This window comes from Macrobrachium nipponense, chromosome 21, assembly GCF_015104395.2.
Source record: "Macrobrachium nipponense isolate FS-2020 chromosome 21, ASM1510439v2, whole genome shotgun sequence".
Lineage (NCBI taxonomy): Eukaryota > Metazoa > Arthropoda > Malacostraca > Decapoda > Palaemonidae > Macrobrachium > Macrobrachium nipponense.
The window spans coordinates 60,956,586-60,977,078 of record NC_087212.1 but is presented as its reverse complement, the minus strand read 5'-3'; the positions used below and the strand labels follow the sequence as shown (position 1 = coordinate 60,977,078).

The 20,493-nt window shown below is 36.1% G+C and overlaps 1 protein-coding gene across 1 annotated transcript in view; it reads right to left on the bottom strand.

Moving 5' to 3' along the window:
* Positions 1 to 20,493, bottom strand: part of LOC135198069 (opsin Rh5-like) — a 707,912-nt gene that overhangs the window by 99,230 nt on the left and 588,189 nt on the right. The window contains exon 11 of the transcript XR_010310718.1: positions 5,792 to 5,871. The gene's annotated coding sequence lies outside the window, so the exon portion shown is untranslated. The remainder of the gene's footprint in view (positions 1 to 5,791; positions 5,872 to 20,493) is intronic.

The following is a 20,493-nucleotide window of genomic DNA, read 5'->3' as shown; positions in this document are numbered from 1 at the left end:
CAATATACTAGAATTACGGACATGAAAAAGACTGACATGGTACAATGTAATAATCATGTTATAAAATATTTTCTATTAATATCTAGAGCTCCCGTTTGAAAAAAATCTCAATGATACTGCAACGCAATAATAATTAAGGTTTGAACATCATACAGCTTCATGTAACTAGTTTAGGTAATATAGAATAACTATTCCATTTCTGTTTTGTTTGAGCAGTTAATCAAATACATTAATCCAATATGTATATTTACATTTTTTCAAATATTCGCATACATACACATATATGTATATTTATGTGTGTGTGTGTGTACCCACGCTTGAGTGTGTAAAACAATGACCTCTTAAATTCTTGCTTTAACACAGATTTTAGGTAAGCTTTAATCAAAACTGCAGGTAAAATGACAAAAGCCCCAGCAGATCATACATACATACATACAAACATACACACACACGCACACACACACACACACACACACACACATATATATATATATATATATATATATATATATATATATAGATTGTACCTGGGGAGTGCGCAACTGTTGGGCGATAACCATAATCATAAAACAAATACTTAGGCTGAGTGCCTGCTTCAGAGTAGATGATGATTATGTAAACTCTAAAGTTAGCTTAATTAATCATATTTACACTCACAAATATTAGAAAGAATTGATAACACCGAATGGGTTTAAAGGGAACGTTAGGGCCCCCGTAACACAGGTAATATATAATCAGCAATGGATTAGATCTTGAAGTAGATGATCAGGTGGCCGGTTTTCCAGACACGTGGCACGTAAGAGACACAAAGAAGGGGAAGTTATTACCGGAGCACACGAGGCAAGAATCCAGAGTCCACAGTGACTCAATGGCAAGCCTATTAGGAGAGCGATTTGGATTTAAGCGGGCTGGGTAAGACACGCAGATGATGATCGAGAAAGGTGCATGTAGGGTACCAAGCAACTGGGTCGCATAAGGAATAACTCCCATTAATAATTACTTAAAAGGAAGGCAGTTATGTTACTGATGAAGTACGACGGAAAGAAGTTACGTTACTGATTACTAACTCAAAAGCATTAACGTTATTTCACAGTGGTATTCTATTTGGCTGATACCCTACAACACAATGCAATTACGACACAGAACAGATAAAACACAATACAAATAAGACAACGAAATCATAACACAATACGATTATAACACAATATGATTATAACACAATACAGGAATCTCTTAGGAAGATGAAAAGGAAATGAAGTCGGAGACCACGATTAACTGCTTGACCTTGGAACTAGCACATTACCTTTGCTGTACGTGGCCTTAGCAGCAGCCTGTCTCAAAGGGGACAGTAGCTCATGAGGAGCATATGTGAGACTAGTTCATCTTAAGGTGTAGGAAAGTCTAAGAAGATCCGCAGTGCACTCGTGCCTTTTATCAACTCTGAGAAACTTCACCAGCATCCTGCTAGGCAGCGTTGCCTGTCCCTCTGCGACCTCTACGGGCATGCCATCATGCAAGGCCACGTGAGGAAGTCATGTGGCCAGGGCATTAAACATAGCGGCTGGTTATCCTTCTTCGGCGGCGGTGTGCCATCTCCGGGCGAGCTTTCTCTCGATGTCAGTTAATCGGCAAGTAGAATGCCATGGCAATCACATTGACAAGAGGTGATTAGGACTTAATCTCTTCAAGGAAGCGGAGTGTGACATGGAGGGGAAAATGCGCCATATTTAATCATGAATAAAATTTGTGATTACTTTATTTCCTTCTGGGTTCCACTAATCATACATTATTTTGAAGCGGAGATAGCATAAAATAATGTATCCTTATTACAATATATATATATATATATATATATATATATATATATATATATATATATTATATAATATATGTGTGTGTGTGTGTGTGTGTGTGTATATATATATATATATATATATATATATATATATATATATATATATATATATATATATATATATATATATATATATATATATATATATATATCTATATATATATATATATATATATATATATATATATATATTAACAATATTATTAGCCACAGTGATTTCTTGATTTCCTTGGATTTTCTACACACACACACACGCAGACACGGCGTTCAGAAATATGCGCAAATGGATTGAAAATGCAAGGTTTGCTCCAAAGGTTTCCAATTTCTACCACAATCAGGCATGGTGTTTGTCTGCAAAGAGATGGGACACTGGCATAAGGTGGGGGGCACATGAGGGCGAACGTTACGCATTACTTTCTTTCAATCAAAAGTTTACAGGCCACTCAGGGGGGGAATGAAAATGACTGGGAATTTACACAAAGAGAACTATTTCGTTACTTGGATTTACTGGGGGATGTTTACTAGTATCACAAGGGGAGTAACCACAGCACTTAACCAAGATGGGGGGAATGAGAAGCTAAACAAAGGAGGGGGGAGAGTCGCCTTGGAAAAATAGAAATGAAATACAGACAAAGGTAAAACAAGTCTCTGGCTGAACTGGAATTTACTCTCACAGTACCTGGAAATCCTGGGCTAGACGTAGTCTTCTCCTTGATGTTTCTGTGGACTATGGATGTATAAAAATACTTGGGACTTTCCCAGAGGAGAACAGGGGGTAGCAGAAAGGTGAGAAGCAGCATCTGCAGGGCGAGATTGCAGGAGCGTCTGACCTATCTTAGATCTACCGTTCTTCTGAGGACAAGCCGCTGGCTTCTGCCCCTTTTAAAATTTTCTCCTGGTACGATCCGTCCTCGTCCCTGTGGGGGGTAATTCCGGCAGCCAATGGGAGAAGAAATAGCTTTTCTAGAGAATGGATGCTTTCAGTTCAAAGGAGCTACTTGCATATAGACAAGGGTGACTGAAACTGGTAAAAGACCTTACTTTCCTTGGTTCTGGCTTAAAATCTTGAACAATAGGTAGATAGATATATAAATAGACAGATGGATATATAGATACATATAAGGTAAGTGAAAACTAAAACACTGAAGATAGAGGCAACAACCGTACACATAATGATTCTTACTGCAAAAAGTGAATTTGTAGGTAGTGTGTGACCTTGACCTTTCATCTTTCATCCGCCTTGTGGCTCAGAAATATTTATCATTGAAAGTATGTACACTAATTGCTATTAGCTCTGCTGTCAGCCAGGTATTTGCTATTAACTTGAAGCTTTGAGTGAGACTGACGTTTTACCTATAAAGCTGAAAGCTGTTAAAATTAATCATAAGGGATTTGCCCTAATAACTTTCCAACGTTAAAAATTTACCATAAATAATAATTTAGCTTTCAAGAAAAATTTAGACAAACAGCGTGATTTCATGAGTCATCGTTGTGAAACTTCATATATAACTAACATTTCAGAAGCTTTGTTAGTAATTGCAAATAAAGATTTATCACCTAACAATTAATGTCCTAACACTAATGAACTTATGCTCCAATTATTTCAAATACTTTTCTGTGCAGAATTAATTTTAATGACTTGAAACATTTTCTTTTGATAAATCAACAAAATAGTTATAAGCTTGAACATATTAGTAACACCTAATGGACAGAATTAAAAACTGTACGTCATACCTAATGTCAGAAACCACTGCCATTTTTATTCATATTGTAAATAAGTTTTCAAGAAATGTGACTTTGCATCCTAGACTAATTTTATGTATAATTAAAGAAGACAAGCGAGCAAATGCAAAAGACTAATCAGTTTTCAAAGCCCATTGCTTTTATTTCCTTATGAATACATCCATTTATATTTTTTTTTCTTAATCCATCAGGACTGGTCGAGGAACCATTTTCGATAAGTCTATTTACCTTGTAATTGAGAATCCAGTAGGCACTGTAACTATTAGATTCTATTAGATCAGTGAGAATTGAAACTTATCTAATGACCATTGAACCATACTAAGAGGTTAACAAATCAAAATCCCTTTCAAATTCAACGGATCGAAAACTGAACACACTTGGTCGGAGGAAAACTTTTAAATGACCAACTGCTACATTCATTAATTATGAAAAAAAAAGACTGCTCTTAATTCTAAGAATGGCCAAACGCGCACTCTTGAGGGTGCTGTGACGTCGTTAGTGCTGCGCACTTGTTGTTGTTGTTTTAGATTTAGCTGGCCTTATGTCAGCACAGGCTCTTGCTCCTAGAGCAGCACGTAATGCTGCGCACTTGTTTACGGGAAACAAGCAAGACTATGCGCTTTGATTTAAAAAAATAACGACTCTCGTCACTGACGTTGCCAGGGGCGAGTCAAAATGGAATTTCCTAATTTATTTTTTGGGGAGTGTCACACAATCTAATTCTCGATGCGAGATCATAGAGAGAATCATACTTTTCTATTAAGTAAAGATGTAGGAGAAAGTTTTAATACAAAAAGGATTGGGAAAGTGTTGAAAAGCACATCTTCCATTGTTACCAAAAAAAAAAAAAAATTCTTATAATTAATGGTAATACCCCAGAAAAATTGTCTGAAGATCGATAAGAAATTTGCTAGTGTCAAACACAGCTGTAGAATGTAATTAGGACTACTAGAGGAGTATTACATGAATAAAGAAAAAAAAACTTCTATTACTAATTATTACTTTATTTCTTTGGATAGGTGGCTACATAGATTACATAATATTTTTCTGGCAGTCTTCAGTCTAGTGTGCTGTTATCTTTCGATTTTTTTTTTTTTTCTCTCTCTCTCTCTCTCTCTCTTTTTTATTTCACCGCCACCGGCGCAAAACCAATACGCTTCTGACTAACTACGACGGTAATCGAACGAATCTGAAGATAATGGATGTCAGAATTATGCGATTATGCCATCCAACAATATTACGGGATCAATGGGGAAAAGGGTTACACTAAAATGTGGACTATAGCGAACTTAGGAAATCTGCAGGGAAAAGCCTATGAACTGTGTCAAAATCAAGATTAATTAGAACATTTCCTAACGTAACATAGGCCAAACAGTAGCCTGGCTAAATATTTATGGAATATGAAATAAAAGTAAAGAAAGATGGCAGCAAATTATTCTTGATGCAATGTGTAAAATACTCTGCAATAAATATGGCGGCATAAGCAAACAAATACCAGTTATAATCTATGCACCTTACCAATACTTCGGTCAACAAAAACAAGAACATAATGATGACGGAGACATACCGTAGTCTGTTCTTTCTCTCTGTGTTGCCTTATTTCTGGCAAATATTTCGTGGTTCATAAAAACATAATATATAAACGAAAATACTAAATCTTGAACAAATTTTCCACATGAAAATAGGCACTTTCCTTCAAGTAAAGACACGATACCAGATAGTATAATAAGCAGCTTGAATTTCTAAAATATATAGGTTATAAAATTCTGCTCGTACACTGACTAATTTCTTTATATTTCGACTATACTTCTGGTTCAAGAGACGCATTTTTTGAAGTATTATATCAACGCCTACATTATCAATTTATGAATAGTGATAAATATAGAGTAACAATTAAAATTATTTTAATTATATGTAGCCAACACTGATAAAAGAAAAAATTATCATTTGTTACACGTTGCCCTCTATGTTAGAGTACACAATGAAACGCTAATAATAATAATAATAATAATAATAATAATAATAATAATAATAATAATAATAATAATAATAATAATAATAATAATAATCCAAAGCGAGATTGTGTCCCATTATCCCATTATATTTTTTCTTCAAATTACCTGGAAAATTTTAATGATGATTGTCATTGTCCGGATTAAGAACAATATGGAAACTGGCAAACTAGAACCTTACCTTACGTTTCTGGATGAAAATGAATCTCGTTACATCAGAGCCTCCAAATAAGCAGCTTGACGGCAAAATTCACCGACAGCCTGCAAAGAGACGAGGCCACATTAATTGCAGCCTTTATAACTGGAAGAAAAAACCTAATTACGCGCCTATTTCCTGCATAAATGTTTAAGAGAACTTTCACTCTGTCTGGAGGATTGCTTTTGGAAGAGGCTTCTTGGGACTTTTCCTACCTGAGCAGAAGGCTCACGGTGATGATGGCGACTAAAGTTCAAAGGTCGTTTATTTTGCTCTCAGGTTATGCTGCTTAGAAAGGAAGAAGACACTTGGGATGCATCATTGTCTGAGCAATGGAGGAAGAAGTACAAGAAGAATATGAAGAAGAGGAGAGAGAGAGAGAGAGAGGAGCAGAGAGAGAGAGAGAGAGAGCGAGAGAGAGAGAGAGAGAGAGAGAGAGAGAGAGAGCTTTGTAGAAGAAATGTTTATAAGCAGTGATGCTATACATAATATCATAATCGTCTGACTGTACTACATGCAGGTGAGCCGATACATAATATTTCTTGATATATATAATATATATATATATATATATATATATATATATATATATATATATATATATATGGGTACGTGTGCTTATAAAAAACGGACCCAATTCATTAGTTTTAGAAGTCACCCATTACAAAATAAAAGTAGTAAATATGATTTATATACATATATATATAATATTATATATATATATATATATCTAATAAAAGGAGCCCATAAAAACACCAAAATGTAGAGAGAAAAGTACTATATTTCAGAGACTGCTGTCTCTCTCTTCATATACCTGAAGAGAGAGACAGCAGTCTCTGAAATATAGTACTTTTCTCTCTACATTTTGGTGTTTTTATGGGCTCCTTTTATTAGATGGAATTCTGTTGTTACAGAACATTTTTACCAGTCATATATATATATATATGTGTGTGTGTGTGTGTGTGTGTGTGTGTGTGTGTGCGCGCGCGCGCGCACGCAGATTTCGTTGAATTCTATGGCTTTTTGGTTGTTGATCGACTTCTTATCTGTTTGACAATATTTTCTGAATCTTCTGCATTAATCCAAATTTAGTAGATTAAAAAAAATAAAAAAGAATAACTGCTTGTTCCACTTACTGACAAACGCAACACCACAGCTGTTCCGTCACTCGTCGTGCCCTCTCCAAAGTGTATATAATCTAAACATACCGTCATGTTGTTTTGATACAGTGTGCGGACGGTTATGTAGCATCCAAACAATAATAATACAATAAAACATTACAATAACAAGTACAAAATCCACAATACAGAGGATTATGGTGGTAGGCCGGGAGAATAAAGGAGCTGTCGCTTGCAACATCTGTTTCGCGGCGTCTTTACCCTGATCGTTTCATGCCGGCAACAGCCATTTTCCCACTAGCGCAAAGGGACCAGTCAGTATGTACTTGGACAAGTACTTATCTTTTTACTATCCATTTTATAAACACGTTTATCATTTACAACGCTTTGCATAAAGGAAACTTGATAGTATTTCATAGCTTTGGCTCAAAAAGATTGTAACCTACTCTTAAGTATATGTCCCCGCTCAACTAAAACTGATAACTACTGATTTGCACCAAAGTAAGCAACGAAATCATTCGTTTATAGATAGTTTCATATACAATGCATCTTTACAATCACTGCCTAAATTGCCTCACCAAGTCTTTTCCACTATTCCTAACCATCACTTCCCCTCCGTCTCTAGTTTTCTTTCCTGTAGGTCTGGGTCTTTCTACTCTTCTGGAACTTCTATTTTACGGATATAATTGATACTGTTTGTTAGAAACGTTATAATTGATACTGTTTGTTAGAAACGTTCTGGACAGGTTATTCTTCCTATAAAAAGTAATGTCTTAATATCTTGCTTTAGGATGTCGAACTCGGGCGTCTTCGCTTTTTCTGTCACTTGGGTAAACCCAAACAGCATGATGCAATGTGCGCTATAGGGCAAAATGCAACAATTCAGTGCAGATGCAACAGCCCCTTCAGCCACTGCCACCCGTGCTGTGTAAACTGGGGAAGTGTCCTCGAGCAACAACATGTTTGCTTGCTGATTTCCTATGTTTTTTATTAACTTTTTATTGGTAAATTTGTCACTACTGGCTTTCAAAGGACCTGAATACAAACACACACACACACACACACACAATGAAAATTTGGTGTTGCTATTTCACGCTTAACGCTTGGAGGACATAAAAAGGTACTAAACCGCAATTTTTACACTGACAAAAAAGCCAGTAAACTAAATTACTCACCTCCCTGAGGTCAAACCGAAGTTTTAATCAGTTCACCAAACTTGCAAACCTTAAATTTGTCAAGGTTTATAGCTTCAAACACTAAGAAAACATCCCACCAAAAATGAATTTGGATGCAGAAGCTAACATCTGCACATCATACCGTACATAGAGATTATTATTTTCCTTGAGTAGTTGCAACATATAGCACCACATAGTTACTGATCAAGAGATCATTATAATACTTTAACCGCTTGGGCCATGTCGATCTCATATAACAATTTTGGGCATTTATGTTTTTTGTCGTATATACATTTGAGACTGTCTCAGATCAAATTACTAGAGTTCTGTACATTACAGTAAAAAATATCCTGGTTGATATAACAAGGCGAAGAGGTTTCCATAAAAGAATTACTATCCATCACCGGGAAATTTTATATATGTATCAACGCTTCTGTACGGAAACAGCATAAAATACAGAAAACACAAACTAAAATGTACCTTAAAGAAAGTAAGAAAAGCTTATGGTCATCGTTCCCCCTGGTAAAAAGTCACATCCCCTCCACTCTCTCTTTTGGTCATCCACCTAAGGGACCACCTCAGGACTGTGCTATTTCTTGATTGCTTCCTCAGTTCTACTTTCAAGCTTTAAAAGATCCTCCAACAGCAGCCTTCTCTGGTGCCTGTATTCTTCCCTTTTAAATAACGAGGACATCACTCCCTCTGGGGTAAGGCCCCTTTATCGTTCTCCTTTGCTCTTCTCTCGGTTTTATTTTCTTGTAACACCATAGAAGCTTTACTAAATCAATCAAGGTAATTAAACAACGGAACAGAATAATCACCTACAGCTCTTGGGTCATTTATCCCCAGTTCTCTGCTTTTCCTTCAAGACAACGACAGTCATTCATATAGCTCGCGTTGCCACGTCTCGTGTTTTTTCTCTTGCCTTATTAACGGTTATTCACAACTCTGCTTTTGACTCTCTCAAGCTCTTCAACATGAATAGTCTGCATTATTATTATCACCATTATTAACATAAGAGTTTGATCACCCGGACTGGTTAGGACATGACGACTTACCTTTTTACAAAGCAAGGTAAACTTTCCATATTTTAGGTCATGGGCATGGCAATTTACAAAATCCCTATCATTTACTCAAAAATTAATACATTTTACTCACAGAGAGAGAGAGAGAGAGAGAGAGAGAGAGAGAGAGAGAGAGAGAGAGGAGAGAGAGAGAGAGAGAGAGAGAGAGAGAGAGAGAGGGTAGGGTGGGAAGGAGTGTTGGGGGGATCTAGTTTGCGACTCCCTCGGTTGTAATCAGCCTTTCTGGGATGAAGTTATAAACCCCATACACTTCTCCTCATAGACTGCAACCAGTCACAGCTGAATAACACTGCAAGTAACTTATTGCTTACCTTAACAGAGGCATAAAGATTTTACAAGGAATCGGCGCCCATTCCATGAAATCGATTTCGGGTTTCTAGCAGGCAGTTGAGGGCAGGATGGAGTAAAGAGTTTTAAATAACAAATGTTAAAACATATCAAAGGTTGATTCTAAAAAAAATTACAAAAGAAGTCTGGTTTCAGCAAGTAATGGAACATTGCGTTTCCGGTTTTACAATATTTTGAAATATTCAAAATTTTTGTTGTTGATAAAAGTTTCAACAGCGCTGAAAAGTCTATAAACTAACTAAACTGTGATTAATGAAAGACGGAACAATATATGTAAAATATCCATTTAAGATATCCCTTAGTTTGTAAACGTATGTGATCAAGCTAACATACGTTTACTTAAGAGTAATAAATAGCATCCACCCTTTGGATGCGATATATTGCTCCGAGTTAACGTGTGTTAGAAAATGGAAAAGGGCAACTGTATTCACAGCTAATACAAATAATAATAATAAAAACTTCAAAGTACGATAATAAATCCAGTGCGAACTAGACAAGCATACACGTCATCTGCCATAAGTCACTTGAACAATATAATTAAAAATTCCCAACAATCATAACAATTGTCTAATAATTTCTCATTTGTAACAGGTAAACATACTCATTTCACTCAGGTTGTTTGGCTTGCAAGATTTTTAAATTAAAAAGTTGTCCTTTTCTTCAAGACGAAAATATAAGGACTTTGCAATCCCTCAAACGAATAATTTATTTTGTTATTGTTTTAATCAAGAAGCATCGACCTCAAGCCTTTCCAACAAAAACATTTTTTACTTTTTACATTTCTTCACGAAACAATGACCTTTCTTCTACAGAAAAGAATCACAAAATGTCAACAATCTATTGTGAATCATAAGGGCCACAAGTTTACGTCTCCCAAGTCTACTATCGACCAACACATCTTGACCTATAAAACTTCGTGGGCTTGTTACCGCCTACTATATTAATTCATTTGTATATTTTTGTGTATTTTTTCAAATTATTCCCGAGACAGAGATGGTATTAAATGTGTGATTATTTTCCTGTTATTTACGTCTGGCGAACGAAAATGGTTTAACCATTTATTATTATTAATATAATTTTACAGACAATATATATATCTATATATATATATATATATATATATATAATATATATGAATATTTATCACATCACCGTGATTCCATATAAATCATTCGAGCTACAAAAATGCCTTTAATATCTAATTCGCTCTACCTAAAGGAATTGATATATTTTCATATATGTACCGAGGGGGAATTTTTAGTGATAATAATTTCCTACCCCCATGGGATCGAACCACCGTCCAGTAGACGGGGAACGAAATCAGGATCGGACAGTGACGCTACCGAAACAGCTATCAAGAGAGGCTAAACGGTTTATATCGATTCTGACCATTTCAAATCAACGCCCGATCTCGTTGTATTTGTAAATTAGAATCGATATGGAACCCCCTCCACTATGGTAGCCGATTCGAGCGTTTGACCCACGTTAGCCCTTATTATGAATATTTATTCACATCACCGTGATTCATATAAATCATTCGAGCTACAAATGTCCTTAATATCTAATTCGCTCTACCTCGGCGGAATTGATATATTTTCATATATGTACCGAGGGGGAATTTTTAGTTGATAATAATTTCGTACCCCCATGCGATCGAACCACCGTCCAGTAGGACGGGGAACGAAATCAGGATCGGACAGTGACGCTTACCGAAACAGCTATCAAGAAGAGGCTAAAGGTTTATATCGATTCTGACCATTTCAAATCAACGCCGATCTCAGTTGTATTTGTAATTAGAATCGATATGGCAACCCCCTCCACTATGGTAGCCGATTCGAGCATATGAAAAATATATCAATTCCGAGTAGAGCGAATTAGATATTAAAGGACATTTGTAGCTCGAATGAATTTATATGAATCAACAGGTGATGTGATAAATATTCATAATAAGGCTACGTGGGTCAAACGCTCGAATCGGCTACCATAGTGGAGGGGGTTCCATATCGATTCTAATTACAAATACAACGAGATCGGCGTTTGATTTGAAATGGTCAGAAGTCGATATAAACCTTTAGCCTCTCTTGATAGCTGTTTCGGTAGCGTCACTGTCCGATCCTGATTTCTTCCCCGTCCTACTGGACGGTGGTTCGATCCATGGGGGTACGAAAATTATTATCAACTAAAAATTCCCCCTCGGTACATATATGAAAATAATATCAATTCCGAGGTAGAGCGAATTAGATATTAAAGGACATTTGTTAGCTCGAAATGATTTATATGAATCACGTGATGTGATAAATATTCATAATAAGGCTACGTGGGTCAAACGCTCGAATCGGTTACCATAGTGGGGAGGGGGTTCCATATCGATTCTAATTACAAAATACAACGAGATCGGCGTTGATTTGTTTGAAAATGGTCAGAATCAGATTTAAACCTTTAGCCTCTCTTGATAGCTGTTTCGGTAGCGTCACTGTCTGATCCTGATTTCGTTCCCCGTCCTACTGGACGGTGGTTCGATCCCATGGGGGTATACGAAATTATTATCAACTAAAAAATTCCCCCTCGGCTACATATATGAAAATATATCAATTCCGAGGTAAGAGCGAATTAGATATTAAAGGACATTTGTAGCTCGAATGATTTATATGAATCACGGTGATGTGATAAATATTCATAATAAGGCTACGTGGGTCAAACGCTCGAATCGGCTACCATAGTGGAGGGGGTTCCATATCGATTCTAATTACAAATACAACGAGATCGGCGTTGATTTGAAATGGTCAGAATCGATATAAACTTTTAAGCCTCTCTTGATAGCTGTTTCGGTAGCGTCACTGTCCGATCCTGATTTCGTTCCCCGTTCCTACTGGACGGTGGGTCGATCCCATGGGGGTACGAAATTATTATCAACTAAAAATTTCCCCCTTCCCCCCCGGTACATATATGAAAAATATATCAATTCCGAGGTAGAGCGAATTAGATATTAAAGGACATTTTGTAGCTCGAATTAATGATTTATATGAATCACGGTGATGTGATAAATATTCATAATAAGGCTACGTGGGTCAAACGCTCGAATCGGCTACCATAGTGGAGGGGGTTCCATATCGATTCTAATTACAAATACAACGAGATCGGCGTTGATTTGAAATGGTCAGAATCGATATAAACCTTTAGCCTCTCTTGATAGCTGTTTTCCGGTAGCGTCACTGTCCGATCCTGATTTCGTTCCCGTCCTACTGGACGGTGGTTCGATCCCATGGGGGTACGAAATTATTATCAACTAAAAATTCCCCCTCGGTAACATAGGGATGAAAAATATATCAATTCCGAGGTAGAGCGAATTAGATATTAAAGACATTTGTAGCTCGAATGCATTTATATGAATCACGGTGATGTGATAATATTCATAATAAGGCTACGTGGGTCAAAACGCTCGAATCGGCTACCATAGTAGAGGGGGTTCCATAGTTGGAGGGGGGATCCAATCGATTCTAATTACAAATACTTAATAACGAGAATCGCGTTTGATTGAATTTGAAACTGGGGGGGGGGGGGTGTCAGAATCTGAGTATAAACCTTAGCTCTTCGATGAGCGGTTAATTTTCTTGGTAGCGTCACTGTACCAGACGTCCTGATTTCGTTCCCCGTCCTACTGGACGGTGGTCGATCCATGGGGGGTACGAAATTATTATCAACTAAAAATTCCCCCAGGGGTACAGTATTCATGGAAACATATGGAAAAATATATCAATTCCGAGGTAGAGCGAATTAGATATTAAAGGACATTTGTAGCTCGAATGATTTATATGAATCACTGTGATGTGATAAATATTCAATTAAATAAGGCTACGTGGGTCAAACGCTCGAATCGGCTACGCCATAGTGGAGGGGGTTTCCATATCGATTCTAATTACAAAAACAAACGAGATTCGGCGTTGAATTTTGAAAGTGGTCAGAATCGCATTATAGAAACCTCTTTAGCCTCTCTTGATAGTCTGTTTGTTTTCCGGCGGGTAAGCGTCACTGTCCGATTACACCCTGATTTTCGTATCCCCGTGCCTACTGGACGTGGTTTCGATCGCGATGGGGGTACGAACAAAATTATTATCAACTAAAAATTCCCCTCGCGGTAGCATATATGAAAACATATTCAATTCCGAGGCTAGAGCGAGCAAATTAGATATTACAAAGGACATTTGTAGCTCGAATGATTTTAATATGAATCACGGTGATGTTGATTAAATATTCATAATTAAGGCTTACGTGGTCAAACGCTCGAATCGCTTACCATTAGTGGAGGGGCGGGGGTTCCATATCGAATTCTAATTACACAAATACCAACGAGATCGGCGTTTGGATTTCTTTGAAATGCGTCCATGGAATCGATTATACAACCTTTAGCACCTCTCTTGATAGCTGTTTTTCGGTAGCGTCAGCTGTCCAGATCCTGATTTCGTTCCCGCCCGTCCTACTGGCACGGTGGGTTCGATCCCATGGGGGTACGAAAACTTATTATCAACTAAAAGAAATTCCCCCTCGGTACATATTAGAAAATATATCAATTCCGAGGTATTAGAGCGAATTAGATATTAGAAAGGACATTTGTAAGCTCGAATGAATTTATATTGAATCCACATTGATGTGATAAATATTCATAATAAGGCTACGTGGGTCAAACGCTCGAATCGGCTACCATAGTGGAGGGGGTTCCATATCGATTCTAATTACAAATACAACGAGATCGGCGTTGATTTGAAATGGTCAGAATCGATACAAACCTTTAGCCTCTCTTGATAGCTGTTTCGGTAGCGTCACTGTCCGATCCTGATTTCGTTCCCGTCCTACTGGACTGGTGGTTCGATCCCATGGGGGTACGAAACCAAAAAAAATTATTTCAACTAAAAATTCCCCCTCGGTACATATATGAAAATATATTCAATTCCGAGTGGTAGAGCGAATTAGATTATTAAAGGACATTTGTATGCTGAAGATATATATAATAAGAATATAATATATATTATATATAAATAATATATATGGATGTATGTATGTGCGTATGTATGTTCCAGCATAACTCTGAAATGCATTGAGCAATTTCAACCAAACTTGGTATACATAAGATATCTAGAAAAGAATAGTGTGGGGGTAAGAGACATCAGTAGCGCCAAAGGGCACGACAGGGGTAGGGGAGGGAAGGGCTTCCCTGAAACGGGGCTGGTTCTGCCCGTAGACTTGGGAACTAAATAAACTCTGCAAAAAATTTATTGTCAAAATTACAGATGTTAGTATCTGATCCATAGTTTTTTTTTAGGTTGCCGAGATGATTAATGACACTCCCAATCCCTTTTGAAAAATGCTGGGCAACGTAATTGCAATGTAGAAGGGGCGTTAGTTAGGGAGAAGAAAGAGGGAAAGAGTAAGGTCGGGAGAGAGACAGTTTATCAGTTGTCATTCAGAGCTTTCCCGGGCAGTGCTAGGTTGGTCAGCTAATATATATATATATTTATACACTATTAAGCCTAAATTCGGAAAGATCTTGATAAAATTCTTACAGACGCATTTTAGCATTTTGTTAATGCTGCGACGCTCTGTTGGTAATCTCACCTATGCATTATTCAGCAACACAGGAAACTGTTTTTTTGTTCCCTTTGTTTTTATAAGGGAAGATAGCGTGAGAATGGTTGTCTTCAAGGGCAAGTGTTATAAGCTTATCTAGGAATGATTCCTTTTCTCCCTTTCCTTTATCTCTTTCGCTAAAATAAAAGGTCCTGTTTGTCTGTCTGTTTGCGTGTCTGTCTGTTATTTTCGAAAAAATTTTATGCTATCATAGTCCTTAATCATTTTCCAATTTACGAAATGAACTCTCCGCACTTCTTCATTCTCGTTCGACCACATTCTTTTTAATCCAACATTCCCTTTATTTCTTTTATGGCAGCGATCTATATTTTTGAGAAGTGGCTTCGCAACTCACTCTTTTTCCCTTCTACTTTCTTAAATTATTATGCTTTATTTATGAAAGTACGGCAACATGCGGATGAAAATAACACATATATGACAAAATAAATAAATAATACGGAAAATTCATCAAAGAAAGGAAACTAATTTTCTCTAATAGTCCTTACAGAGCAACACAATAAAACTAAACATCCGAAAGGAGAAAGTTTTATCACTCTGACAAATCGCAAGTACCTGGAATATTAGCTCTAGATCATTTCTGTGGGAGAAGTTACAGGAAAAAAGTCGTTGATCTAATCTCCACCGTTCGACACGACGCATTCCCTGTAAGTGTGAAATTAAAGACGAATGCTCTGTGCGAGGATCTTGCACCAAATCAGCAATTTCATTTATTTACAGAGTAAACAGTATGCATGATGAGCGCTTCGGAGATGAATTGTGTCGTATGTATGACATCAGTGTACCAAAGGCTGTTTGGTCTCACTGCAAGGAGCTGTCAATGCTCTAGTTTAGTAAACAGCGTATTGACAGCTCCCTGCAAGGAGACCAAACCACCTTGAAACACTAATATCAACACATACCACACTAACGCTCCATCTCTGCGCTTCAACCTTCCTCTTTTATTGAGATTCGAATACCTATATTATATTTTCACTGAGGAGATTTAGGTCATCAGTCTCTTTATAAAATCCATCTTTTTGCTTTCAAAGAACACTTCACTCTTATATCATCCTAATTACATTCCTTTTTAACTTTTTCTGGTTTCAGTTACCCTTAGTGCCTCACTTTAAGCAATATCACCTTCAAATTGCAGACAGTTTCGTACTTTCAGAATTCTATATTCATTATCTTAAACTTAAATTTCACCATCTTTCCACATCATGCACTCTAAGGTCCATTCACAAATCCATTTTTCAACCAAAGCCTGTTCTTTCTTTCACTTCTCTCATTAGTCCACAGAAAAAAATACTAACTAATCATACAGATAAGACCACTTTTAAATCAAACCAGTTACCCTCCTGTCCATACACTCTGATAAAATTAACTTATATAACAAAAATTCGTATCACTTTCATTAATCTATCTTCTACACCATAAACCCTTTACGCCATCCACAACAGTTTTTCTCTTTAATGGTTAATTTCTCACGCGACTGTTTCTAACAAATTCTTGATCTACAGTAAATGCATTTATTTTAAGCAGGTTCCCCCATCAATCCTTCAGATATCTGTTTCAGTTTCTTAATCAAAAGCAAAATTTACCTCTCATTTCTTGTTTCAATTACCTTAAATAACTCTCCCTTATACATAATCACAATAATTCATCTAGCTGATTCGTTTGAAACCTTTTCTTCATCCAGATATATCTTTGCAGATTCCATTAATAATAATATCAACATTTTTGTTAAATAGTATAGAATAATATAAATGCAATGGTGTCCCAGTTTCCTATATAAATGCATACAAGAACACAATCTAAGCCCTCCTCTGCCTAGCAGCGAAGTGTACATTTGTATTTAATGCTAATTATTTGGTTATTCTGCCCAATACTATTGCTGGCTTCTACCACAGTCTAGTCAAATGACAACACATAAGCGTGGGTGTGTGTGTGTGTGTGTGTGTGTTGTGTTTGTCTGGTTTTGTTGTGTGGGTGTGTTATGTATGTATGGATGTATGCATGTATGTATGTGTATATATATATATATATATATATATATTATATATATACATATATATATATATATATATATATATATATATATATATATATTCTTCCTTCATAACAAGTAGCTAAAGTCAAGTTAATTTAATTAATCAGTTGGTCATTGTGGGATCATGAGTTATACCAAACATGAACGGTCCTTTGGTGATACTGCCTTTCTTGTTCTCAACTAAGAAGGGAGAGAAGAGAAAGCGAACAGATACTTGTAACTTCGTGCGCATCTGTGGATGCAGTGTTTGGCTGCATACTTAAGCTTTATTTTTTTATGCTTTACCCCATTGCATTGCATACTGTGCATCAGTGACAGCAACTGTGCAGCGAGATTGTAAGTGAGTGAATGCACTGTTGTATTGTTGCTGTGCTTCGGACGTGCCTCTCTTGGCAATGGAGTATTCTATGTTTTAACTTCCTGAACAGAATAGAACTTTCTCTTACAAAGGATTCTTCTGCGTTTCTTTCTTTCTGTGCTCTCTTCCATCTGAAAGCATGGATTTGTGTGATTAATTACAGTTTTTTTTTTTTTTAAGTTGTCTGTCTCTCCGCACGACATACAGAAAGAAATAAACGACCTTTACCAAATGAAAGGAAATATATATATATATATATATATATATATATATATATATATATATATATATATATATATATATATATATAGACAAAATAATCTTTAAAAATCTCGACATCCTTCACAGGAAACTTGGCGGCGTGAATGGTAATAGACAGAAAGGGATACAGATCGAAAGAAAATTCCAATTTTCAGCTTCGAAATTGAACTCCTGTGTCATTTCAAGACCCGATTATGCAAATTAGATGGCATTGTTCCAGGCGAAAATACCTAACGCCGAATCATGCCAGAAATTCCAGAGCGTCGTCGTCTGTTTGCGAAATGGTACGATTCTTCAGACGTCTTCGAAATGTTTCCTTTCCTTCGTGAAGTTTTTCACTTTCACTCTCCGCGGGTGGCTTTACTCGGAGACATAAAGCGGCCGTCTATCAACGCTCAACCAAATTAAGACCGAAGGGAAGGAGACGAAAATACCTTTGAACATAAGGTCGTGCGGTGTATGTGTGTGTCTTTGTTCCTAGGAAATATGTCAGAATCTTTAATACAGATAAATAATATATTGCAATTTTCCTGCCCCTTCAACTCCGGCTTCTCCCACTTACACACACGTGCACACACAAATATATGAGGCACACGCACACACGCGACTGCCGGATACAACTTTTATCTGTTCAATTCCCATTGAGGATTCATGTTTGTCTTCTTGAAACGACACTTGCATGCGTGAAAAAAAAAACTGTTAAAGTGTTAAGAGGTACAAACAAGAAGTTATTAGCCACTGGGGAAGTACTACAATACATCTTTTTTATATGCTATGATAAATAATCAGGTTTCTTTAGATGATCTTAAGCACTGAAGGTTAGCCATTTGCATAAAATGAAGACCACACTATTTAAACTATTATAATTATTGATCCCTTAGCAGCCAAGAGAAGCAGACGATTAAGAAGAGAAAATTGCTTTTTTACTAAATTTTCTGACATTGCAGAACTCTTCACCTTCATGGCTTGCAATGCTACAAGCCATTTTACTGTCTCGAGAGAAACGTAACATGCCAAACCCATTTGTGGAAATAAAATTATTTTACTCACGTTCAGGATGAAAATGGCTGTGTCCTCTCTAAATTTTAGAATAGAAAAATGGAAAAAACCATTAAAATTTTTTTATTAGAAGAAAAGAAAGTCTCAAAACATTCACTTGTAATACGCTATGGAATTATCTCCCATAATCTGTTTTCTTAACTTCTATAACGTCCGGTCTTCCAAGAGCTGATTTGTATCACCGTTCAAGGATAAGTCCGATTCATTTTTAATTACATTCTATTTCATTTTTACCTATGCTATGTGCAGATCTTGGCTACATAAGGACACTGTTGCCTCTGCCACTGGGCTTCGAATAAAAGGTGATTTATATATCAATACGAAGCACATTATACTACTTTTTTTTTTTTTTTTTTTACCAAATGTTAGCAAGCAAACCTAAAGTCCGCTTTAGTTTAACTCTGAAAATCATGGGAAAAGAAGATTTAACAAAAGATTATTACGCTAATTATCAGGAAGACACGCTCTGTTGATGAAATCCTGGCGAAAAGACGAGCGGCTTTTATGAGATGAATTGGGCTTGGTAATACCCGTGAATCAGCAACATGCTGTGATCCGATGTACGCGATGATAGAGCAAAAGTTGCCAACAGGGAATGAGGTTGGTTTCGTGATCTTAATAAGAATGTGCATTCGTTCGTTTTTCATTTTTTACGATGCCTTGCATAACCTGATGCAGTCCCCTATTCACCCAGGTTATTGCAGGTTCACTTACCTGCGTTCACTTGTCCAGTAAGATATATATATATATATATATATATATATATATATATATATATATAATATATATATATATATATATATATATATATATATATATATATATATATGAATAATCATCACATCACTATGATTCATGCAAATTATTCGAGCTACAGTTGTCCTTTAATATCTAATTCGCTCTACCTTGGAATTAATATATTTTCATATATGTAAATCGAAGGGGAATTTTTCAGTTGATATCAACTAAAAAACATCCCTTCGGTTTACCTATATGAAAATATATTAATTCCGAGGTAGAGCGAACTAGATATTAAAGGACATTTGTAGCTCGAATAATAATATATATATATATATATATTATATATATATATATATAATATAATATATTATATACATATATATATATATATAATATATATATATATATATATATATATATTATATAGTATATATATATATTGTTACGAAGTGCCAAGCATCTGGTTACCATTCATCAATTGTTACCTCACAAAAGCCAGACACCTGAACTCTCATCACAGGTATTAAACGACTGAATACTCTAAAGGCAACATGATCCCTTAACAACTTACCAGTATTGCAGAAAATCAGACTAAGTTCATCAAAACAGGTGTGAGGTAATCTTGTAAGTAATTAAATTAATCAAAGGGCATCACTCCATCAACAACTTTAAAATTCTAAGTATTTCCCTGATTTCAGAAGTCTAAGTACTTCCCTATTTCTAAGTCCCTTCAAGTAAATTGAAGGAAAACAGATTAATTACCACTCTATGTTTCTACCTAATATAATCATAATCATATGCAAATATACTGGTATAAAAATAAAAACACTTATAAAAATTTTAAATACAAAAATTTATTATTAAACTCAA